Source organism: Prenolepis imparis, unplaced genomic scaffold (assembly GCF_030444845.1).
Source record: "Prenolepis imparis isolate NDT839.2.m4 unplaced genomic scaffold, iyPreImpa1.0 SCAF_12, whole genome shotgun sequence".
In the NCBI taxonomy this organism is placed as follows: domain Eukaryota; kingdom Metazoa; phylum Arthropoda; class Insecta; order Hymenoptera; family Formicidae; genus Prenolepis; species Prenolepis imparis.
This window is the reverse complement of record NW_028141170.1, coordinates 8,465,904-8,488,807: the sequence shown is the minus strand read 5'-3', so window position 1 is coordinate 8,488,807 and position 22,904 is coordinate 8,465,904. Positions and strand designations below refer to the sequence as shown.

The 22,904-nt window shown below is 38.8% G+C and overlaps 2 protein-coding genes across 10 annotated transcripts in view; one reads left to right on the top strand and one right to left on the bottom strand.

Moving 5' to 3' along the window:
- Positions 1-22,904, bottom strand: part of Tmtc2 (Transmembrane O-mannosyltransferase targeting cadherins 2) — a 299,799-nt gene that overhangs the window by 44,473 nt on the left and 232,422 nt on the right. The window lies entirely within an intron of this gene.
- Positions 1-22,904, top strand: part of LOC145944155 (UDP-glycosyltransferase UGT5) — a 185,772-nt gene that overhangs the window by 146,899 nt on the left and 15,969 nt on the right. Inside the window, exon 4 of one of the 3 annotated variants that reach the window (XM_083052307.1) lies at positions 22,530-22,891. The exons of the other annotated variants lie outside the window; for them this stretch is intronic. The gene's annotated coding sequence lies outside the window, so the exon portion shown is untranslated. Of the gene's footprint in view, positions 1-22,529; positions 22,892-22,904 lie in introns of those variants that run through there. 3 annotated transcript variants of the gene reach the window in all.

Here is a 22,904-nt window from a genome sequence, read left to right as displayed (position 1 = left end):
GCATACGCGTAAGCGCGTGAAAAAGAGGAGAGATATGTATTATATGTCCCACTTATTACACAAAAACTTCATATATAGTCATAATTTCATAAATTTAAATTGCTCGCTCAAATATTATTGATTCTTCAATACCGAATTTTTATATTTAAGATCTTGCATTAGCAACACGCTATATATATTATTTTTAGATCGCACCGTTTTTTCTTTTTTGCAACAGCATCATACTCCGTGTTAAATTCAGCTCTCGCAACGCTTTTTCCACGTCACTTATCGCGCATGTCGGCATGAAACCTCGAAAATTTCATTTAAAACGCCGTCCGAGTTTTAATGCCATCCGTTTCCACTAGACAAATTGCGGAAATCCGTCATAAGTCACACTATCGTGTGATTGTCAGTCTAATCTGAAAGTCTACCTTAAAACATCGTCAGTGTCACATACCGCACTTTCGCCTGTCACTCGACTTTAATTTCCGCGCAAAAAGCTTTGCGGCGAAACGATCGCCCGACAAAAGCGGCAAAAATAAAAAAGAGAAGAAAAAAGAACGCAACACACATCTGTGCGATGACTTATCGCGCGCGGCGCCGGAACGAAAGCGGATGTCGTCGGCGGCGACGTCGATAGCGACGGGGGGTGTTAATCGCCGATCGCAAAACACTAGTCAGGCGTCAGAAAGGGAGGTTGAAACGAGCGGGATGGGGGAAGAGGCGATAAACCGCGCGATCGGCTTATGGATTTCGCAATGGCGCCGATCGATAATGTCTGAATTGCAATGTCGGAATAAAAAGCGGCAATAAAGACCCGAATCAAACGGCGACGTGGCTGACGATACGCTGCGATCGGCGGCGAACAAGCTTGATATCGATCGATATCGTGTAAAATGCACCGCATTATCCATATGAATATTAAATTTAGCCATAATCCGCTCTCTATGCGTTTGTGTCGCGCGACAATATGACGGATTTCGCTCGCTGTACATCCGTACATCCATTGTCGTTCTCTGTTGTTCGGTGCATCGACAAGAACGAGGCCGTCTTGGCTATTCCACGGCCATTTCACGTTTCGCATTAAATTCCATGTATCGGATTATCGTAGGAAACAAACACATTAACCACGTCCGACGGATCTGTCCGATATGTCATCGAATTTACATCATCTTTGGAATTTTCTTGACAATAGAAATTCTTGATTTTATATCCAGAATATGAGAAAAAATCGTGCCGTTCCTAATAGTTTTAGATATCGCAAGATATTTCAAGTCTTTCTGAGTGGAAACGCGAAATGATTAATCCTCCGTCAGCACTCTGAGTCTTTTAAGGTACAAACAAATTTCCATTTTTTTCAAATTACTGTTCAAATTTCGTTTTGTAAACAATTGGGTTTAATATTGGTTTTAAAATTTATTGGATATTGTAATAGAGACATTAACAAATAATCCAGAATTTTTTTGAATTTTGTAAAAGTCTATAACATAAAAATAATGTGGGGTGAACTTAAAAGACCCAGTTTGCTGACGAAGGGTTAAATATCAATTGAGATTATATATATTTTAATGTAACTAAGAATAAAATAAAAATAATATTAACAAAATAAATATTTACTCGAAGCTGGAGAATGTTTGGTGAGCCAAAAAGTAAAAAAATATGCATTGCGAAAGATGTTATCGTAGCTATGTCGAGGATGACAGTACCTGCGAGCCGAATTCTTCGCAAAATTGCGCGAAAACCGACAAATCGCGACCGACTTGTCGTTGGCCGTATTCCCAGATCGGCATCATTTTCGCCGTCCGACACGTTCGTCAGAATGCATTTATCGCAAACGCCGGCGCCACGACGACGATCCGACGACCGTCATCGCCATTGTCACCGTCGTCACTGTCATCATCGACGCTGCGCCGATTCATTCTCTGTCCCGAGCATCGGGAATTGTTCGATCCACCAGTTACCATTGTCGCACGCGAAAAGCGTGTATATATGTTCGTGACTGTCGGTGGTTATCTCCAATGGTCATACGGACTTTTCCAAGTAGAAATCAGAGGCGCGCACACACGAATTTCCAACCGTTTCGTACCTGACGACCCTAAAATCCGGGCCCCAAGTGCAAATACGAGAGAGAGAGAGAGAAATTGCCGTGAACAAACATTGCGAGGCATCGATAGCGCGAGACTGAACGTATTCGCTTTTTTTCGTAGAAAATCCTAACGAAAAAATGTACATATAAAATATATAAATTCGCAGATATGTAATATATATTTCGAAAAAAAAAAAAAATGTTGCAAAGTACAAAAATCTTCCTATAATTCCTCTTGACGTTACGTGTAATAAAGTTTTGTTTTAAATTCAAAAGAACGGGATATCTCTCGTGTGTTTTAGCAGAAAAATAACGGACAGATATTTTTCAAATAAATATTAGATATATAAATAAATGTCAAATCGCGCGCTATTCCATCTTTTGTCAGTTTTTACAGCTTCAAACTGCAATTCTTTGGGAAGAAATCACCTTCACATTGACAATTTCCCACAGATACATGCCATTATGTTTCGAATGTATTTATTGCTCTTATTATTTTACGAGAGATTATTGACCGAAGAATGATTGCCAGAGAACGGCCTGTTCTGATCGAAGCCCTCTTTTTTTGTCGTCGAAGCGTCGCGCGCAATTTTGTAACGATCGTCGATTTACGACACTCTCGCTGTATTTTAACGATCGCTTTTTAAGGGTTCGACAAAGAGAGAGAGAGAGACAACGCCCTTACGACCGAGGCGTCGCGCAAACAGAGGACGACGCCAGGCGTCGGGATATAAATCGCAAGGGACTCGGCGCAATTTTATGTACTCTGCCTCGTAAAAAAGAATTTATAACGATTTTATGCGCCGCAGAGCGAGCGAGCAGGCATGCACCGCGCTGTCCTATCGGCGATTTCGAGGAGAATTTATGTTTATTAATTGTTTATCGGATCGGCGGGACCGAGAAAACGGTCGGCTCCTATACGTACAAAGTGTCACGGGAGGAAATACGGTTACGTCCTCCAGTGCCAATATTGGCGTCATATAACAGATGTGATTTATGTTACAATTTGCGAAGATCGAGTCCTAATGTACTTTGTATGCATTTAGCGCGAATGAAGTGATTAATGAATATAGTTGTCGCGAAATCAACTGTGTACGTTCATTAAAATATAGTATTAATATTTCTATTGGAAAGCAAATTTTTTTATCTTGTTATATATATTTATTTTTATGAAAAATTTTCATTTCAAGATCCATTAGATCTATTTGTAAAACTCTTTTCCCTTTTTCCCCATTATGTATATATATAGTATATTACATACATATACCTATAGCGCGCTCTGAAATACGCGCGAGACGGTTAAGTTAATTTTTATGATCGGGTTCTCGGATAAAATGTTACAGGAGCTTCCGAAAGCCAGGAATAACTTGCCGATAACGCGACACGCTTGTAGTCTTCGCGCAAGAATACGGTCGGATGGAAGTTTCGTATCGAGCGCTTCTCTCGCGCTCCTTATGCGAATTACGAAGTTCCCGGATACCGATCGGAAATTTTCCGATCGGAAGTTCTAAATCCAATCCAGTATATTTTTTGCTCCCGTGCCGTTGGGAAAGTAATGACTGTAAATTGACGGAGGAGTATATAATATAATCGAGAAGAGCGAATAATTAATTGTTTCGCGCGTCGCGCAGGAGTAGAAGATATAAAAAGTATAAAACTTAATTCGAAAAGATGAGAGATTTATGATTATTGCGAAGAAGACGTAACATTTTATATAACGCGACGCGGTATAACCCTTGACGAAGATAGCCGAGGAAGCAGATTTTTGGTGAAATCGTGCCTGCTGTTCCTTGGCAACGTTCCCGTGGGAAAAGCTGCTTGAACTTCGGGCTCGAGTAGGCCACAGCAAAAATCGATCATGTATGCCGCAGACGAACTTTGATCCGAAAATACTGAAGGAATTTTTGAGCATTTCGTGTATTTTTTAAATCAAGTATCTCTCTCCAGAAATTCCAAAGAAAATAAAAAAGAGGAACAAAAATAATTATAATAAAAGTAAAATTAAAAAATTTCAAGTCAGATCACATCGGTCTATTCTATCTCCATTTTTGTAAGATATTATTCTCTTTCAAATATATGCGAGTGTATTTTAAGCGATAGAAATGTGCGATTTTTAATTTTGCTTTCTCATAATTTTAATCTCTGCAATTTTCAAAAAAAGTTTCTAATAAAAAGCACGCCATTTAATTTAAGATAGATGATTAAAGCGTGCAGCTATATCTCTATAAAATAAAAACAATAAGAGACTAATATTTTCCTTAGAAATCCAAGAAATATATTTCCGATGAGAAGAATGGCGTTGTAATTAGTTGAAAGGTTGTAAGAAATAACCGATTCCTGTTATGAGATTGTAACAATTATTTTTAACTTAAATGTACGATATATACGTATATACAATGTCGAACAATGTGAAGATACGGAAGATTAAAGCCAATCAATTAAAGTATCGGTTATCGACATTTTTTCACATATTTTCGAATCTTACTGTCCAATATAGTTTATTATTGTAACAAGCAAGTTTGATTCGCAGTAGCGATATATCATGTATGTAATCTCGGTAAATTTAAAACTCGTGTTCCGTTATCGGAATTCTATTTACGAATCCTGAAACAGGTTTCAAACTGTATACTATATTTAATATAAGCGTTATATACGTAAAAATAGGAACTACGCAAAAAAAACTTTCGTAATATTACTAGTGTGAACAAGTTTTTTAAAATAATTAATGAAGTAATTAGTATTGTAATTAATATTTAATTATCTAAAAAAAGGTATCATTGATAAAATTAATGTTTGACGTAAAAACATGCAACTATATTCTTTGCTTTTTTTTCAAACTTGAATACTTTGAAATCAGAAAAATTCCACTCATCGTGCAATTCAAAGCTGAAGGATCAATATTCTGCGAATATATAACACATATTTTTTTCATTTCTAAACCGCAGCACCACATATAACTTGTCTCGATTCGGGAGTATCGATTTAACGCGTTAATAAGTTTCGCCGAAACGATATAAAGTTCCAGATGGGATCGATCATCATTCCCGAAATTAGTATCGTACCATACGTTATACTTGTCATTTGCACGCCTCGCATTGAGTGTAACCAAGCCCTCTCGAGGACCACTCGGGGATTCAGAGCCTGCCGTGTCGGGATTGAAAAAGTGTTAAATTCGCAAACATCAAAGAGACGAGCCAGCGCGAAATGTTTCATGCGACGTCGATGTTTCAATCGGCATCTCTCGACGTCGTGATACATCGCCAGCGATTTCTATCGGCACTCTCATTTTCGCGAGGTAAAACTCGAAGCACTATACATCGATCGAGTAGAACAAAATCATTGCATCGCGTCCCCCATTGTTATTTACGAACAAAGCGTAATAATCGAAAATATAAGATCATTCACTTGTGTAGAAATTAATGGATATTTTGACAACATTTCATTTATAATTTTGCGACAAATAATTATAAATATTTTTAATATTAATTTTCGTGATCTATGAATATATATATATATAAATATATTGTAATCGCGAAAACTATTAATATATTATATATTTAATATATTATAAATTATATAAAATATTAAAAATATTTTAATATTTTATAATTAATAATTTATTAAAAAATATATTACAAATTATATATATATATATTGCAGTTGCGAAAATTATTAAAAATATTTTAATATCTTACAATTTATAATATATTAAAATATATTATAAATTATATATATTAAATATATTATAAATTATATATATAAAAGAGAAAGAGAGAATGATGTGCCGCACACTGTTCCTGGCGGAAGAAACGAGATGCATATTTAAGAGCCTCGAAAATTGAAGTTCCTGCGCACCGTAAGTAGTTTAACCCATTTCAAGTCAGACCACACACTACTCCAAACGTATCTTCCATTTTGGGCGAATTTTTCGCGTGATGCGGTAATAAATAGGCAAACAGAAACTTAATTCCACTCATGTAAACGCAACACGGCGATTTTGTGGTCTACTTGCTAGGTACATAGGTACGTAGTGTGCTTTAAGCTGGGTCTACCGTGTCGATACCATTGCTCGGAGGAGAACCCTGCGCGATTTTAACGAGAGCTCGTCACGCTCGCCCGGTCCGTTCGTTAATGAGTCCTTCGTATGTAATTTGCGGTTTCAAACTATTTTTCTACCGTCCGTTGATGTCCGCTGAATTATTCAGCGCGCGGTGATGTGTGTGCTGGCAAAAAGTGGGCCGCACGTTTTTCCCCTTTATGTTTTATACGACGGGAGGAGAGAGAATCGAAGATAAATATTTTCAATTTGTAAAAGTAAAGCGCGCGGACGAGGCTTTTGTTGAAACATTCTCGCGATTATTTAACCCGACCCGACACGACGAGCGAAACGAATGTGATATTCGATAGGGAGACGCCTAATTCATCGTTATTCGCTGTATGCCTATGTGTTTGCCCTCTCCCCAAAACCTCCCCCGGTTACGTAACGTGCGTATATATACACACGCACATAGATAATACCTCTGTCACGCAACTGTTCAATAAAGCTGAGGGCAACATCGAGTAAGCTCACGCATTGTTCTCAATAATAATATAATATGTCATTTCGGTCGTCGATGATAACTCGGATCTATCGGAAGGACTATCGAGAAATATGTAGATAGAGTAGATAATTTACGAAGAACGTATACAAGGGAGGAATATATAAGGGGTGTGCAATCAGGTGGTAAGCTCACTTTCATCGCGTCCATTATGATCTACAAGATAATGATGACACTATAAGATCGAGTTGCGTTGTATCGAAGGAACCCTGCACGATGGTAAACGTTATGGCGACCCATTTAAAGCGTGTTACTTTTTGCCCTTAATCGCGTAGATAAATCTAAAGAGAAGAAAATACATCGCACGACATATATTATGCAGCGTTAAATTACACAGAGAAAGTGGTAGAGTTTTATATAAATAAAAATTCTATAATATTATTAATAGCTATGAAACAGAAGTCTCGGTATCGGTGATATATTTTAGATTGGTGAATTTTCTTGAATGAATATATTCGAGAAATATTAAAATAATACTTGTCTTGATTTATCTTATTGGTTTCCCGTCGCGTTTCTTGTATCGAATCATTCCAATTGTTTTCGCAGACGTCGATCAATATTTAATTAATATAATTAAATTTTTGAAACAAACTGCACGATCGATTAAACTGCGAATTATGTGTCTTATAATAAAATACTCCCGACATAGCATAGTAATGTGAATGAGATAAGTATAGCATCCCTCTTGTCATGTCAAATGATCTGAGAGATACATTGATAACAATTTTTCACATAATGTACATCTAATTCTTTCCTCGCTGACATCTCGCCTGCCTGCCACGTTTTGCATTAGCGAATTATTTCATGACTTGTCACTTTGTTGATATTGCATTTTCGCTCGTTTATCTTCTCTGATAATATTACGGAAATGGTCCCGATATTTCATTTACCACGCGTATCGATGAATGTAACCGAAAATTTTAAATACTGTCAATTAAACAATTTGAAGCTTTTAGCAGGCATAAAAAATCCGAATGGGAATATTAATAAATCTTTCAAAGGTAAAAAAATGCATCGAGCTCGATACTTCGCTTTTCATTGTATCCCGATTTATAATCTCCTCCCTCTGCGTTTAACAAAACTCTTGGAAATCTCAACGAGTATCTATTTATTTTCGAACTGAATCGCGGCGAAAACGACAAAGGCGGTAGTTTCGCAGCAATGAAAGCCAGACCTGTTTCGCTCTGTTTCCTGCCGTTCATTCTGTTTTCCATTACGTGTTCTATCCTTTACAATCCGTAAAGCCAAATATTTGCAAAATACAGTGTCCAGTGTAGAAAAGCCAGTACTTGGAGAACGAGAATATTGCTCGAGATACGATTCAGATTGACTCTTCCTCGACAAAATCTTAGCTAAATGTTATTCTTTTACATACCTATATATTCATTCACATGCAAGTTTTTTTATATTGTTTATTTTAAAAGTAATTTTTTTAAATTAAAATTCTGTTCTATATTAAAATATTTTCAAGAGATTTTCATTAATTTTTAAAATTTATAATTAATATTAAAAAATTAATTCTAACTTCTGAGAATTAGCACTAATGTGAAGTAATGTCTTGTTCAAGCTGTAGTCGCAATAAATTCTAGTAATATCTAAACTTTTTGCACACAAGCGAATTCTCTTTTGATGATTTAATCTTGCCAAACATCTGATATATATTTTGTGCATCGAAATCAGAAGTCATCGGCAAAATCGTGCGGCAAGGGCCGCGTCCGTGATTTCATAGAACATATGTTAAATTCGCGGGAGGGATCGTGGAAACGCGGCGGGACATTTATTTTTCCGCTCGGTTTTGTCGATCGGGTTCGAACGCGAATCCGAATCGCTCGATTTTCTCCGAGTATTACCAGCTAGGAACGAAATCGTTCCGCACACACTCTCTCGTCTCTCCCTCTCGTCTTTGTCTCTTTGCCAAACTGTTTTTTGCCGTCGGTTTTACACAAACGCTTCTTTTCCATTCTTCGTTTTTTCCGTTATCTCCTTCCGTCCCGTTTTTACGTGTACGGCTCAGCGCGGATCCGCCTGGGTTTTCGATACTATCGCGCGAAAAAATTTGTATGTCGTTCAATACCGACGAGTAAATGAGTTTCTATGCGTTCCGGATTGTTTCTCGTCTCATTCCAATTAAATCCAGAAAGTCGACCAATTTAAAGGCGTCTTTCCGTCATACTTTTAAGCAACTAATATTAAAATTCAATATTTAATTCGAAATATATGCATTTATGCAATTTATCTGCAAGGAATCTAAGAGAATGAGATGTAAAATAAATAATACAGGGCAAGAATTTGTTCATTAAACTTGAAATATAAATTCAGAAAGAGATACACATATTATTATAAAATTTAAATATTTAATTAATAAATGTATAAATCGTTATATACTAATAAAATTAAACTATTATCATTAATACCAAAAAAATGAGTTAAAATATTAACTGTGCCATCGAGAATAATTAAATACCCTGACTCTGTATAATTCAGTAATCGCATTATGCAAGTTTGTGCGATAATTCGTCGAAAATGAGGAGTCACGTAAAATTCGCATCAAATCGTATTAATATAATAATTATCCATACGTCGCATTTTTCACGTTCCTTCCGCATTTGAAAAGCGATTTCTTTCGCGCGCGCGGACATTTATTTTATTTAAATATCACGCGGGAAACGCGAAAACGTGATATTCGCGAAACGCATTTTCAGCGTCACGATTCGTCGCATTTTCGCAAGTAGTAGTACGTGAGCAAAATTGCGCCCGGCGCAAAATCATGACGCCAGCAACAAACCCGCCACGACGTCGTATAGAGCGACATGATTTTCTCAGACGTCACCAGCACGTTCATCTGCGTTCTCCTTCATAACGCACTCCTTTTCTCCATCTCCTTCTCTTCCTCTTTCCTTTCGCGCCGCGAAACTCAGAGAATAATTAATTTTCGCCAACGCCATTGTTTTCTTCGCGTAACAAGTGGACGGGTCGTGTTCCTTTCAGATACACCGCCGCGTTTTTCACGTACATTCGTAGAGTACGTGTCTCTCTGCGAGACTTGATATTTGAATTTTCTGAAATAATCGCATGCGCACGTACATACATATACATACGTACGTTTGCGTGAAAAGTTGCAGTCACGCGTCCGCTATGGAATGCGATACGTTCGGTTGCGTCATAAAGAGCCGAGTCACGCGAGCTTTATATATTATTCACGCAGCCACGCCGCTGACCGCTGCACTCACTCGCATCCTCGCATCCTTTTTGTTCTTTCGTTGACGTTTACCAGCACCCCTTCGCTCCGCGTTTCGTTCTTTTTTCTTCGTCGTTCTCTTTTTTTTTCTCCCCGACACATCCCCCATTCCGGGGGCTTCATATTTCGCGAACGAAGCGCGCGGCTTCGCAAACATTCTCGTCGCACATAGGAAACACTGCTACGTAGGAAACACGCGGGTGGGCAATTTCATCGACCCGACAAGATCTGCTTGCGCAATATTTATCGCCGCCATCGCGCACCGTCCACTCTCGCAATTGTTCCCCGTCAAGTGTCATAAAGCTAAATTTCCCGGCCGCGTGTGGTCTTGGATTGCGAGTTGAGTTTTAACCTCCCGATGGTCGCAGGACTACAATAATTCAAGCTGCGCGCGAGTGACACAGGTCTAAGGCATATTTATTACAGCCTGCCTTCTAATCGTTTTTACAGCCCCATTGTTCAAATAGTGTATATTTATTCATATAATTCATTTTAATTATGTACAATAAATTAATTAAATCAATTGCGTGAAAGTCTAGACATTGGTATTTAAATTTATCGAAGGTTTCTTGTTAATGTTACAATAAATGTTGTAATGAAAAAATTAATTAAATGATAGATGATTGTTTCTATTATAAGTTGATATATACTAATATTTTATTATATATTTCTGCTTTCAGTTATTCTCTTATTTTAAAGGATCAGATATATATATTTACACATTTTATTAATTTTACTTTTAGCTATAGCGCATACTAATTACTGCATCTAAATTTTCTGTAATCTTTAAAGGCTCGTACACGTAAAAATTAAGAGAACACAGCTCATACCTATATATTTCTTAACATCTCTGCTTGCAACGCGTTTCTTCGAGAACACCTTTAATTGCTCCGAAGCAATACGAAAAATGTATCGACTCTTTTTATAGCAAAAAGTTGAACGAATCGCCTCTCGATACTTCTCTCGGCGAGAGAACACTCTCAGGGTCATCGGGTCCACGGGTCGTAGATCGCGGCTGGTGACTTTACCGCGGGCGAATAAGGGTGGTTTGTGTGCAATATTTACGACGTGATACCGGCACTCTACGGCGATTGCCTCTCCCCCGTCCTTTCGAACACATCGTGATGCATTATAGCCCGCCGTGTTCTGTCGTCCTGCCGAGGCGCGAGGACGGAAACACAGAGGGTGTCGTTCAGCGGGGGACGGAAGATACGCGACATCGAGCCCCTCGCCCCCGAAATATATTTGACTGTTTTGACTTGCCGCTAACGTGTCTCTGCTTACGTTTATGCAATCTCGCGTCTTCGGGGAGGCTCGCCTCTTTCTTGTTTTCACCGCTTATTGGCCAAGTTTTCAGACGGCAGCCCCGTATCGAGGGCGCCTTCGAGTTCCTTCCGAGTTTCGTCGTCGTTTGCAAAGTAAATCGCGCGCGTCTGAGATCTCTCGGCTGTGTATTGTGCGAGCTCCTCCCTTTCTGCTCCTTATCCTCAGGCATCGCTTACTTCATCCCCTTCTACCCCTCCCCCTCGTCATCGCTTGCGCGATTTCTCATAAGAATCTCGCGTATCGCGAGGCGAAATAGAATCTCCTAGATGGGAAGAACTTTTTGCACAACCGTGTGTAAAAAAAAAGACTTTAAAATCTTTTAGTGAAAAAGTAATTGAAGAGTATTCCGGAAGAACAATTCAAGTACAATTAGGTTCTTTTTCTTTTTCGAAAGTTTCCGATCTGCTGTATGCGCGCGGTTAGATCCGTGCAAAATATCGTCTTTCGAAAATGCACTTTTTAAATTGCAGGAAAGTAATAGATTTCATGGTATCGTCGGATTATTTTTGATAATTCTGCGTTTAAAGAAAGAGACGAGCAAAGAAAAATGAAGAAGACGAAGGCACCTTTTAATTTGAAGAAAGAAGTTGTTATTTTACTGAAAAAATTGGTATTTTTGGGAAAAATAAATAAGGAGGTCAAAATTATGTCGTGCATAAAGTTTCTCACAAAAAAATAAACGGAAACGGGAATTTAACAAATTTGATATCGACTACGCGTTATTGCATCGAACCCGCTCTGGCTGTATACCGGAATGATCGCGATACTTTATGACTTATACCGACTCTTACTGCCATTCTTCACGAACGGCTATAAGTAACCGACGAACGGGACATAAAGCGCAATACGGATACGGCGTGACGCACGATCACGTCTGTTTTCTTCCTTTCTACAATCAGTTGCACGGCCGAACAATTCCGTTCACGTTGCTTATACATCATTTACATATCACTCTCTCGGAGACGCGAGAACGGTGCCGAGTAAGGCCTAATTTTATTTGCGTGTTCGAAGTCAAATTACCTCCAGCCAACTTTGTCTCTCTCTCTTTCCCTCTCGAACGCGCCGCTTAATAACGACTTCGGCAAACAGTAACGGGCAACAGGAACGAGAGGCTTCGGCTTGGTTGGTTGGTTGGTCGGATCAGCTCGACGACCTGAGACGATGAATAAAGAGTCGCCGTTGCGAGAGCGAGCCGAGCCGGGCTAACGTCGGAACCTATTATTCCGCGAAGTTTAAGGGAAGATTCAGGGTTGCCGGGGGAGAGAAAGGGGTGACGGGAAGGATAGAGCAAGAGTGGAAGGTAAGAAGGAAAGAGAAAGAGAGCGGCGGGGGGGGGGGGGAGAAACGAGTGGCACCACCCATCCCCTATCTACCATTGAGTTCGCGCTAATTTTACATCGCTTAAAATTTATAGACGGGATGTTAAGGCGCTTATTAAGGCCGCGCCCCGCGCAGCTCGAGAGGCCCCCAGGATCCGTAAGTTTTCCAGAGCGGCGTACTGAAACGTAATGATCCCTCCCCCTCTTCTTCTCCACATTGCCTCACACATACACACACACTACACCGACCAAGTCTCGACTTCCCCCCTTTTTCGCCAGTCCTCCTTTTTCCGTCGCGGCTCTTGTACCTTTTTCACCTTCGTCATGTTTTCGGCTAATTCGCGCTGGCCAACTTTTCTAATAAAATACGAGTTCCGGCAGGACGGCTAAGTTCTCATGTCCGCCACCACCCGTCCCTGTACTTTCGAAGCAGATGCTCCCGGAAGTACGTGAATGTTACACGCTTCCTTGATTACGTTCTCAATGGCTCAAAGATGTTCTGGTTTTCATGTAAATTGTGTGGCACGATATTGCGAATATGTAAGATTAAAAGTTTTTATGTAATCTGCGAGAGTTGGATTTCAACAGAAATGATGTAGCCGATTCTCTTCTTTCATTTATTCTTGCATCAAAAATTTCAAATTTATATTTGTTATATATTATATTTATTTTAAATATATATTTAAAATGTTTATAAATATGAAGTAAAGCATTTTTGAAGAAACGAATTTTTTGTAAATTGCTCTTTGCTATAGGTTAAATAAAAATTAAATAATAAGAATATTTGTTTAAGCAGAATTCAGTGGAATATACTTGTTTAAAGGGAGAATACGAGAAGGGGGAGGGGGAATAGATCTTCAAGTCTGTTAAACTTCTCAGATGTCAGAATGATATACGGTATGGGAGAAAGTCGTAAAGGATCAAGGTAATATGTCGCGAGTTAATAGCGTATAACGGGCAAGTGTCAAATTAGACGCGATTACACATTCCTTTCCCGTTTTCGCCGACCCAATATGGTTACCCTCCGTCGTGAATCGCATTTAATCCTTGGCATAACTTTTCTAATAAAATACAAGTTCCGACACGCGGACTAACAAGTTCTTGTGTCCGCTACTTGCACCGGTCTGAAAGTTGGAACGCCTCTAGAGTTCGTGATCCCGTACCTTTTATGAAACGTATTTTCGACTACGACTCGACTATTATTATATTTGCGTTTAAGGCGTCGTAATATTCGATTATTTGTTTCGCGAGAGCGAAGAGAAGAAGAATCAAATTGACAAAAACCGATTCCGTACCGATTTATTACCTCGTACTACTTCGGTCTAATTTATATTTAATCCACTGTCCTAAAATTTATTTTAAAATCATTTAATTCGTTTCATTAGCTTCATAATTAACCTACTTTAAAACGGAAACAATTTTAAGTAGCGATAATGAAGAGTTATTTGCGAATTTAATTTGACTGCTTTTATCGATATTTCGTTGATGTATTAATTAATTTTGTGACCCTAGCCTTTCTCACAAAATAATTTAACGCAATTTAAAAAATCATTCCGCGGCATATATATTTATATATAATTCAGTATATTACGCTATATTTATTATTCGGTGTGTCGTCCTGAAATAAAACGTTACGTAACTACGAGGATATGCAAATAATACCGTTCTAAACTGTATTCGTTGCAACTGCAGCTTTCGCGCGGACAAAAAATGCTATTCAACGACGCGACATGCGTACAAAAGAATGAATAAAATATTCACAGTGTAAAGAGCAAGTTTTTGTTATTCCCAGATGTTTTCAAATACTTGTCTGTTGAAAACTAGGGGAGAGTCCTACATATATTTCGTAATTATATTCAGTAGATATGAGTTTCCGGAGATGTTCAAAATGACAGAGAAACTTTCAGCAGAAGCATTTACCAAAGAGAGAAAGAGAGAGATATGAAAATAAATGTATATCCCTTCTTTTCTCTTATGTATATATAATAATTAAGAAAAAGTAATTAAGAAAAAAAGTTTAAATAAACTTATTTTGTAAGACGTTAATTTTATAAGATAAATTAGTTCAAAGCTTAAGTTTATGTATAATTGTTTGAAAAATTTTAGTTTATATAGTTTAGTTCACTTTAGTGACCAAATGGTACAATGACGCGTATTAAGGGAAGAATTCGGTCCAGCGGAATCGAATTAGCAGAGAAAAGAATACGATCTAAAAAGCCTCGAAAAAGCACGATCAGGCGGGCAAAATGGACGAGTCGAGCAATTAGATCTGTCGTAGCGAGCCGATTTAAATGCGACCGGAATTCCTCTCGCAATTAGTGGCCGATCGCCTAAATCCGGTACACATTATACGATCTTTCGATACGCTTCATTTTATTTTTAAAGTAGTAGGCGACAGAGCGGACGTTCAATTTCATTAATTACGCTCGAGTCTATATCACTTTAAATCACACGAGGTGATCTTATTTTATATGATATATTTGTTCCGTTCTCTTCTCGCGCAAAATTCTATTTCTGACTGAATTTTGGGATCTCGCGTTAACTCTCGTTACGATGAGAAGAGAATATAAATGTTTCATTATGTGAAATTGCTATCTAATCTAATATGTGAAATACGCAACAATGGTTTGAAATACATTCGCGTGAAATACAGAGTAACGAGATACAGGGAGGTACTGGCGAGAGAATATTTATATAGCGCTCGATTTTATTTTTTATCTTATCGCGTGCAGAATATTTTTATATGTTACATGCCTGACGTCAATTTGCACCTTTTGTACCGTGTGTGCTTGGCCCGACGAGATAATAGTTATACGAATAGGAGTAACAATATCGTCGAAATTCTGGAAATTCATACCAACGGATTCGATTGATGGAGTGGTGTCAGTTTGTGAAATCGAGCTTTTCTAGAATTTCGACATGATGACATTGCGATTGATGCCATTCCGGGTACTATATTCACGGACCAAATACAAATGTAATGCATTTCACGCGATATCTGTTCGTTAATGATAGTTCCGTGATACGGACAATTTTGATTTTTATTATGATAACCATTATATCCATTATATATCGCGCAACGCCAGGAAACATTGCTATTAATATAATAATCAATTGTATTGGTTATCTTTCACTCATATTCCGTGGCTCAAAATGTTTCCAATAACTTTGTTGCATGTTTATTCTATAGATCGCAATTGAAATACGTAAAAAGAGAGAAGAGAAAGATATATCTGCAATATTCTTTTGTTGAGAAATATTTTTTGAAAGCGATATGAAAACTTCCAGAATTCTCGATATATCCTTAGAAAATCGCTGATAGCCTTCATTCGAACACACGTATGATTTCATAACATAGTCATGACAGATATGCGCATTTTGTTTTATGCATCGAGGCATATATGAGATGAGTCAGCTGCCTCTATTGAGAGCCAGTGTTCCGAGACATATAATGCAAATCTTGTCACGTGAGAGTCGATGATAAGATATAGCGAAATGGATACGTGTATTTTTTATATGCTATAATAGTATCTGACAGGAGAATTTCTGTGTAATCTTTTTCAGATTTCTAAAAAAAAGTCAACATATTACATTTTTTAATTGTTTCTAAATTCGAGTCGTTTATCAAATGTATTTTTAAAAATCTTTAACAAAGAATTTTTAGAAAATGTTAGATATTTTTGTCCAACACATTTTTGTCACCTAATTTTAACCAATTGCAAATGATAATTTTAATTTTCTTAAGCAATGTTATATATAACGCGTCAACTATTATACCGATAAGACTTTACGGATTTATATTACTTATTAAAATTTCTCTCACGAGATAATGTAATCTTATTTCAAGAAATCCACACTTGATAATAAAAGTATATGATTTATAAATATATGCGAGAAATATGAGAATATTACGATTTTCATTTGTCAAATTATCATCCTTCACTTATTCAATTTTACAATTAAAAAAAAATATTTAGGGCCGGTTGTTCCAACTTCTTGATAAGTTTTACCCGATAGGTAGCATATCTTCGTCTCTTTTTTAGAACTTATCTGAAAAGAGACGAAAATATGCTACCTGTCGGGTAAAACTTACCAAGAAGTTGGAACAATCGACCCTTACTGTTATAACTTGAATATAGATTTCACTGGATAACAGAAATTCTCACTGCGTCGTTCAGTTTACACCGTTAAAACATACCGCGCGTTCGTAATGTAAACGTTTCTGTATTTACATTCATGTAAATGTAAATATCCGCTTTTTTTCTATCACTCCGCCGGTTCATCCGTTTAAAACTCTCCGTTTTGATCGTTCGTTTTGAAAATTCACTCTCTTTCCGCGCGCCGTGAAACATAAGATATAGAAACGTCAGATTCGTCCGCCGTCTCCCCAAACTCGGTCTCGTACTACTGTTAACAACTCTTCCTCGCCTCGATAACAGACGGCGATATATCATTTCGGCATTCTGGGACTCGCTTCCATTAATAATTAACATTGACGTGGACGCATCGCCTTTGAGCGTCGCGGGGTTGTAAACCGCAACAACAAAGCTTCCGAATATTCGCGACGACCGAGACGGCCGGTCGCCGGTATTGGAACAGGCGTCGATTCCACGTTTGCTCCGCGGTCATGCGTTCGGTATAGACATATACGTACGTACATATATGTGCATATATGCGCGCATGTGCGCATTGCGAAAGCATGGGTCGATGCTACGCACATGCCTATAGAGAGAGTATAGAAAGAGAGAGAGAGAAGATGGGCTACATACACGACGCAGAAGGGGTGAGTGTTGCTGGTTGCTACCTCGTACGCGCCAGGGGAGAGAAAGGGTGAATATGGGAAGGGTCCGCGGTCCGGTGGACGCATTATCCTGGTAATATCTGATGCGTCGAGACAAAGCTGCAAAGGCTGATGCCGCCAACGCGGCTACCAACGGGCCGCACATTTGGGCCGGAGGAACCGGGCCGGATGGTAATGGGGTATTTCGCATGCGAGTCAGAATCGGCATCACGTGCGCGCACGCGCGGATATTGCGCCGATACATGGTGCACGGTCATGGTGCGTGTACGTTTCGGGATGGCGAGATGGCGAAACGAAGTGATATGCGAGCGATGTAATAAAGGACGGTATATGGGAGAGGAGGAGAAGCGCGAGGGGGGTGGGAGGATGGGAGGATTATATGCGGGTGCAAGAAGAGATTGATCGCGATGGCGGGATGCGGGGGTGGACAGTGTAATGCGGTGAATGCGCGCACCGGGGGATGCGAGAGGATGTGAAAGACAGATGCAAACGGTTTCGCGAATGCGAATGGCTTTGTGAATAAATCTACACGGTGTGCGCTTTATAAGTAGATTAAAATACATATAGTTACGAAATCATTTGAAAGAGATGTTTGAATCTCGACACGAAATAATTATTTAGCATTTTTCTTAAACAATATACTTCTATCACTTTTACGTACGATATATTTCTATCTGTCAACAGGAACAAAAAAAAGTTTAGATCGCAAAAGTTCCACTATTTTCGACAGAGTTCGTAACTTCAATTCAGTCTATTTATTTTTTATTTTTCGATTTAATCAATTCCAAATTGATCAAATAATCTGTAATTTTGGGACATCTTGTATGGAAGTGATACATCATAGTATAGAGGCAGACTAGTTACCTGGAGAGATATCGTATAATAGCGAAACGAACGCAAGAGAGGAGAGGATGTGGAAATAGAAAGAGAGGGATTTAGATGACGAGGGGAGGCGGAAACAGGAGATACATGGTGAGAGGAAGAGGGGGATGCTCTACGGTAACGGCCTGCATAGCCATTGCGTACATTATTGAGCGCCGTAGCGGCGAACGGGAGCGCGCGATATTCCGCTTACGTGTGAGACTGGCCATATGCGATGCCTCATCGTGGATCCGTGGGGAACACAAAGGATACATGGCGCGCGCGAAGGTCGATATTTAGGGGGTACAGAAGGGAATTATAATCGTACTTTAATCGGATGTATCTGCTGCGAACGGCCGCGATTGCGCGCGATCAAACGGCCTGGGCAATTGTAAAACGCGTTCCGCGCTCCCCCGTATCGGGTGATTCGTTACGGTTTATCGCGGAATACTATAGAGGTATATATGTAGGCCGGTCGTACTCTGCGTGTAATATAATTAGAATATGCGTTGAAATACTGAAACAATATCGTTACCGCATTGTGGAAGATTAATCCGATCGTGTTGCGCAATATGAGACTGACAAAAACTGCAAAATTTATATCGCGGAAAAGGATATAGTATTACAATATCATTTAATCCATTTAAATAGTGAAATATTTATTTACTTAAATTCATCGAACATATATATATTTGCAGATTGGTATGCTTTATTAATAGATAATATGAGCAATATCAATTCTGTGTTTGATCGGGTCCTTCACCAAGAATGCACGCAGGATTGCGCAATTTAGTGAGCAAAAGGAAATTACAGAGGCTATAGGAGATATAGCCGAGAGAGGAGATAATACAGAGGGATATTATAGAGAACACGCGGGAAAAGTGGTTACCGCTTGGACGGCGTTGATTGTGCCAGGGTGAGAAAGAGAGGCGGTTGACCAGAGCAAGGTCGTCTCTATATCCGATAAGAGAGACACGCGTCACTTGATATAGCTATTACTCGGTCAGCGGATCGGTCCATTGGTTCGCGAGGAGAAATTGCATATAGGATGGACGACATAACGAGACACGTTCATCGGCCAAATTGTCACGGATGTTTGTAGTTGCGGTATTATTTCGGGCACGAGTCGAATAAATCGTTCCCGCGCGAGTATCGGAGAATACATTAAGTTCTATCTCGCGCAATTTGATTTCTCGTTGGTGCGAACTGGATATCGGACGATCCCACCCTATCTTGAAGCCCTCGTGCTCTTTTTCATGAGCAGAAAAAGACATTTGCGTTTTTCGGCAGTGTTAATCAAATCAGATGCTGTGCAAAAGTTGATCGTTTTCACGGTTTTTTTTTACAGCAAGAGAGCGATCAGCTGTTTTACGAGATGGCTATTTATTAATATATGCATTTAAAATATGTTTAAAAATGTATCTTTTTATAAATATAATACATTATTACGCATATCTTTACTTAAAAATAATGTTTTTTTGGTGGCAAGAGAGCGATCAGCTGTTTCACGATGGCTATTTATTAATATATGTATTTAAAATAAAATATATATGCATTCAAAATATGTTTAAAAATGTATCTTTCTATAAATATAATAAATTGTATTATTTTCATATAAAAAAATAAAAAAATAGAAGGAAAACAAACTTTGTAAAATATTTTGCGAATAAATAGATCCTCTCTAGTTTTCTAAAATATATAATTATAAAATAAATCTTACTAGCCTCGCGTCTTAATTAATCAATTGTATCGCGCCACAAAATTGAATCCGCAAATCGTAACGGGCAATCAGCTCTCTCTTGATTATGATCCAATTTCGCGAATCGAGGAAAAAGATAGATAGATGTCGTAAATTCTCACTTTTCGCTGTTGGAAATTCGTTACATAAAAGCGAGAGCGCGACGCGGATGCGGGAAGAATCTTTTCTACAGAATTTTGAAAGGTTTCGAGAAATATTATGAGGATCTTCGAGAAGGATCGTTCCGTGCGTGCGTGATTCCCCGGAGTGCCATCAGACGAACTCTCGAAAAGTTTCGTGCTGGGATCTGGCAGGAGGTCCTCACGCGCGCGGCACCATCATCTCTCACTCTCACACGTGCGCCAGTTCTTCTCATATCCTGGACTATCACCTCTTTCCCTCCAGCCCTCCCTTACTCTTACTTTTAGATTTATTTTTATGTATCTTCCTCTCTCTCTGCATTCGAGGTAGCGCCGAGGGATCGGATACTATCGGTAGGTACGACTGAGAAACAGTGGATACGTATCGTTCTGTATTATTCACTGCTCAGTCGATCCTGAGGGATGTCTGAGTTCCAATAAGTGCTACCTCCGCGTTATTCTTTCCCCTTTTCGCCCTCCCGTGTGTTTGCGAATTCACGTGCCCCCGGGTGTCGTAGTTTATGCGCCTTCTGTCTCTCCTTATCCACTCTCGTTGTCTTGCTCCCGTTATTCCTGAAGCTCGACATCGTTATCGCTCTACATTATTGTCAAAAATTCAGTGCCTTTTTCACGGCCTCGTTTCGCTTGCGTAACGTCCGTATGAATTTGTTAATCTTCTTATTTATTAATTATCTTGCTTTGATACTTGCGTTTTTCTTACAATAGAATACTGATTACGTAGACGATAAGAACAAAAAGTTACGCGATGTGGCATGAGATGAAACTTGTAAAAAAGTGTTCAATTTTCTATATAAAAAATATAAAAATTGTCGATTGAAAAAAATATCTAATATTTTATATGATTTACGTTCGTAGCTTAACTTCTTCATATTATATCTATATTTTACTGTATATAAAATATATAAATATAATATAAACAAGTTAAACACTAAAAAAGTAATTAAAATAATTAGACTGCAATTTATATAATTAACGCTATCAAATTATATTAAATTATTATAATATTTTCAGCTATTATCGCAATGGAACATGATCCTAAAATTATTTATCAATTCAACGATAGTGATTATCAAATATATATCGCAAAATTATGATTTCTGGAAAGTTTAAATGTCGCTTATATTATCCTTTGTTCTCGTAAATACCGGTTAATTATTATTTGCTAATGTCATTAGTAAATATTCTGTAAAATATAAATTATTTGATTGATCGTTTAAGACTTATTAACTCGGGCCAAAGTAGAAAATTACGCCTTTTTCCGGTGTCGTTATAAAGGGACCCTTATTACACTTTCGATTTCACCCACTCAAGCCAATGTCTGCGCCCGTGTATGTACTCGTCGAGTAAGAGAACCTCGACCCTTTCCTGTCCTGAAGTAGCCCTCGCCAACGAGCGTGCTGTCGTTTGCCGACTAATTAATTCATGAACTCGGTTTACCTTGACGAACCTGCCTGCAGCTCCGCTTCAAGATGGTAGATAACTCCAGGACAGTTCGTGTCTTGTCGCTCTTAGGGTCTTTAAACGATCCCCTCTCGTTTCTTTCGTCTCTCTCTTTCCACCCTTCGCTCTTTCTATTCCCCTTTTGCCATAGCTCACACAACTCTGCTCGCATCTTCTTCGCCTGCCTCTAGCAGTGTATCTGCCTCGGTGTACATTACACCGAGCACGGGCGCGAGTGTCTTGCGTTTACATTGGACCGAGATTAAACCAAGTTTCAGCTCGATAAATTCTCCAACTTAACGGATTAATATATCAAACTATCGCGAACGAACTGCGCGATGATTTATGAAACGGGCAAGTTTGTCGACCTCCTGGAATATTTCTCTGATCCTTGACCTGCGATCCATCTCGCGATTTTTCATAGATGATAAAAAATCAAGTCAATATCGTGTTATATAATAAGAACTACGGTCTTTTATCCAATGTGACGCGATTGATTCTTCCTTTAGTAATACTAGCAATAGTTGTATATTTCGTCCACACAATACATATATGTCACAACTTGAACAACAGATGATGTTTGCATTACCCGAGTGTTATTGTTTATCCTGTCTATCTTGTTTAGCGTTAATCAATCGTGCTCCTCGTCCATATAACGCCGCCGAAAACGTGTCTCCATAAAATTCTATTGAACCCGTCCCTGGCCCGATCGATAATCCGCTTCATCGACTCGTAAGTTGCATTGTTTCCTGATCTTCCTGGACGCTCTCGGGAGTGGCTTTCGTTTCTGCGGTCGAGTTCGAGATTCCCGGAAGAGAAGGGCTCTTTCGACGATGTCTTCTTATCCCGTACCTTCGCCGATCTCTCGACGTCAATACTTGTTCCGAAGTTGAAACGCCGAGTGACCTTAGCGGTTGCTTAATCGGTCAAAGACGCTACGAGAACTACGCCCGACTATATGTGCTCTTTCGTGTTGCAGTCACGAAGAAAAATCGCCCGGTTCGATCCTCCTTGCCCGTCTCAAAGTCAATAAAGTCGACAGAAGTACAGAAGTTTCCTGATCAAAGATATCGGAACGCGGCCGCCTCTTCGAAGATACGCGTTTTCTCTCAATTTGTACTAACAGGCCAGCCTTCTGTTCGCGATTTTGACGGCCCTCCGATCTGATGGGACCGAAGAGAATCGATATGGAGTTTTCGTGCGTATGGAAGGACTTTGCGAGGTTGTAAATTTGTTTACCTTTAAATATATTTTTTAACGTGGCTTACTTTATAACCCAATAGATTTATTCTGCTTAACTAAATAATAAAAAAATAATAAAAGAACAAAAATTTTCACAATCTAGAGAAATAAT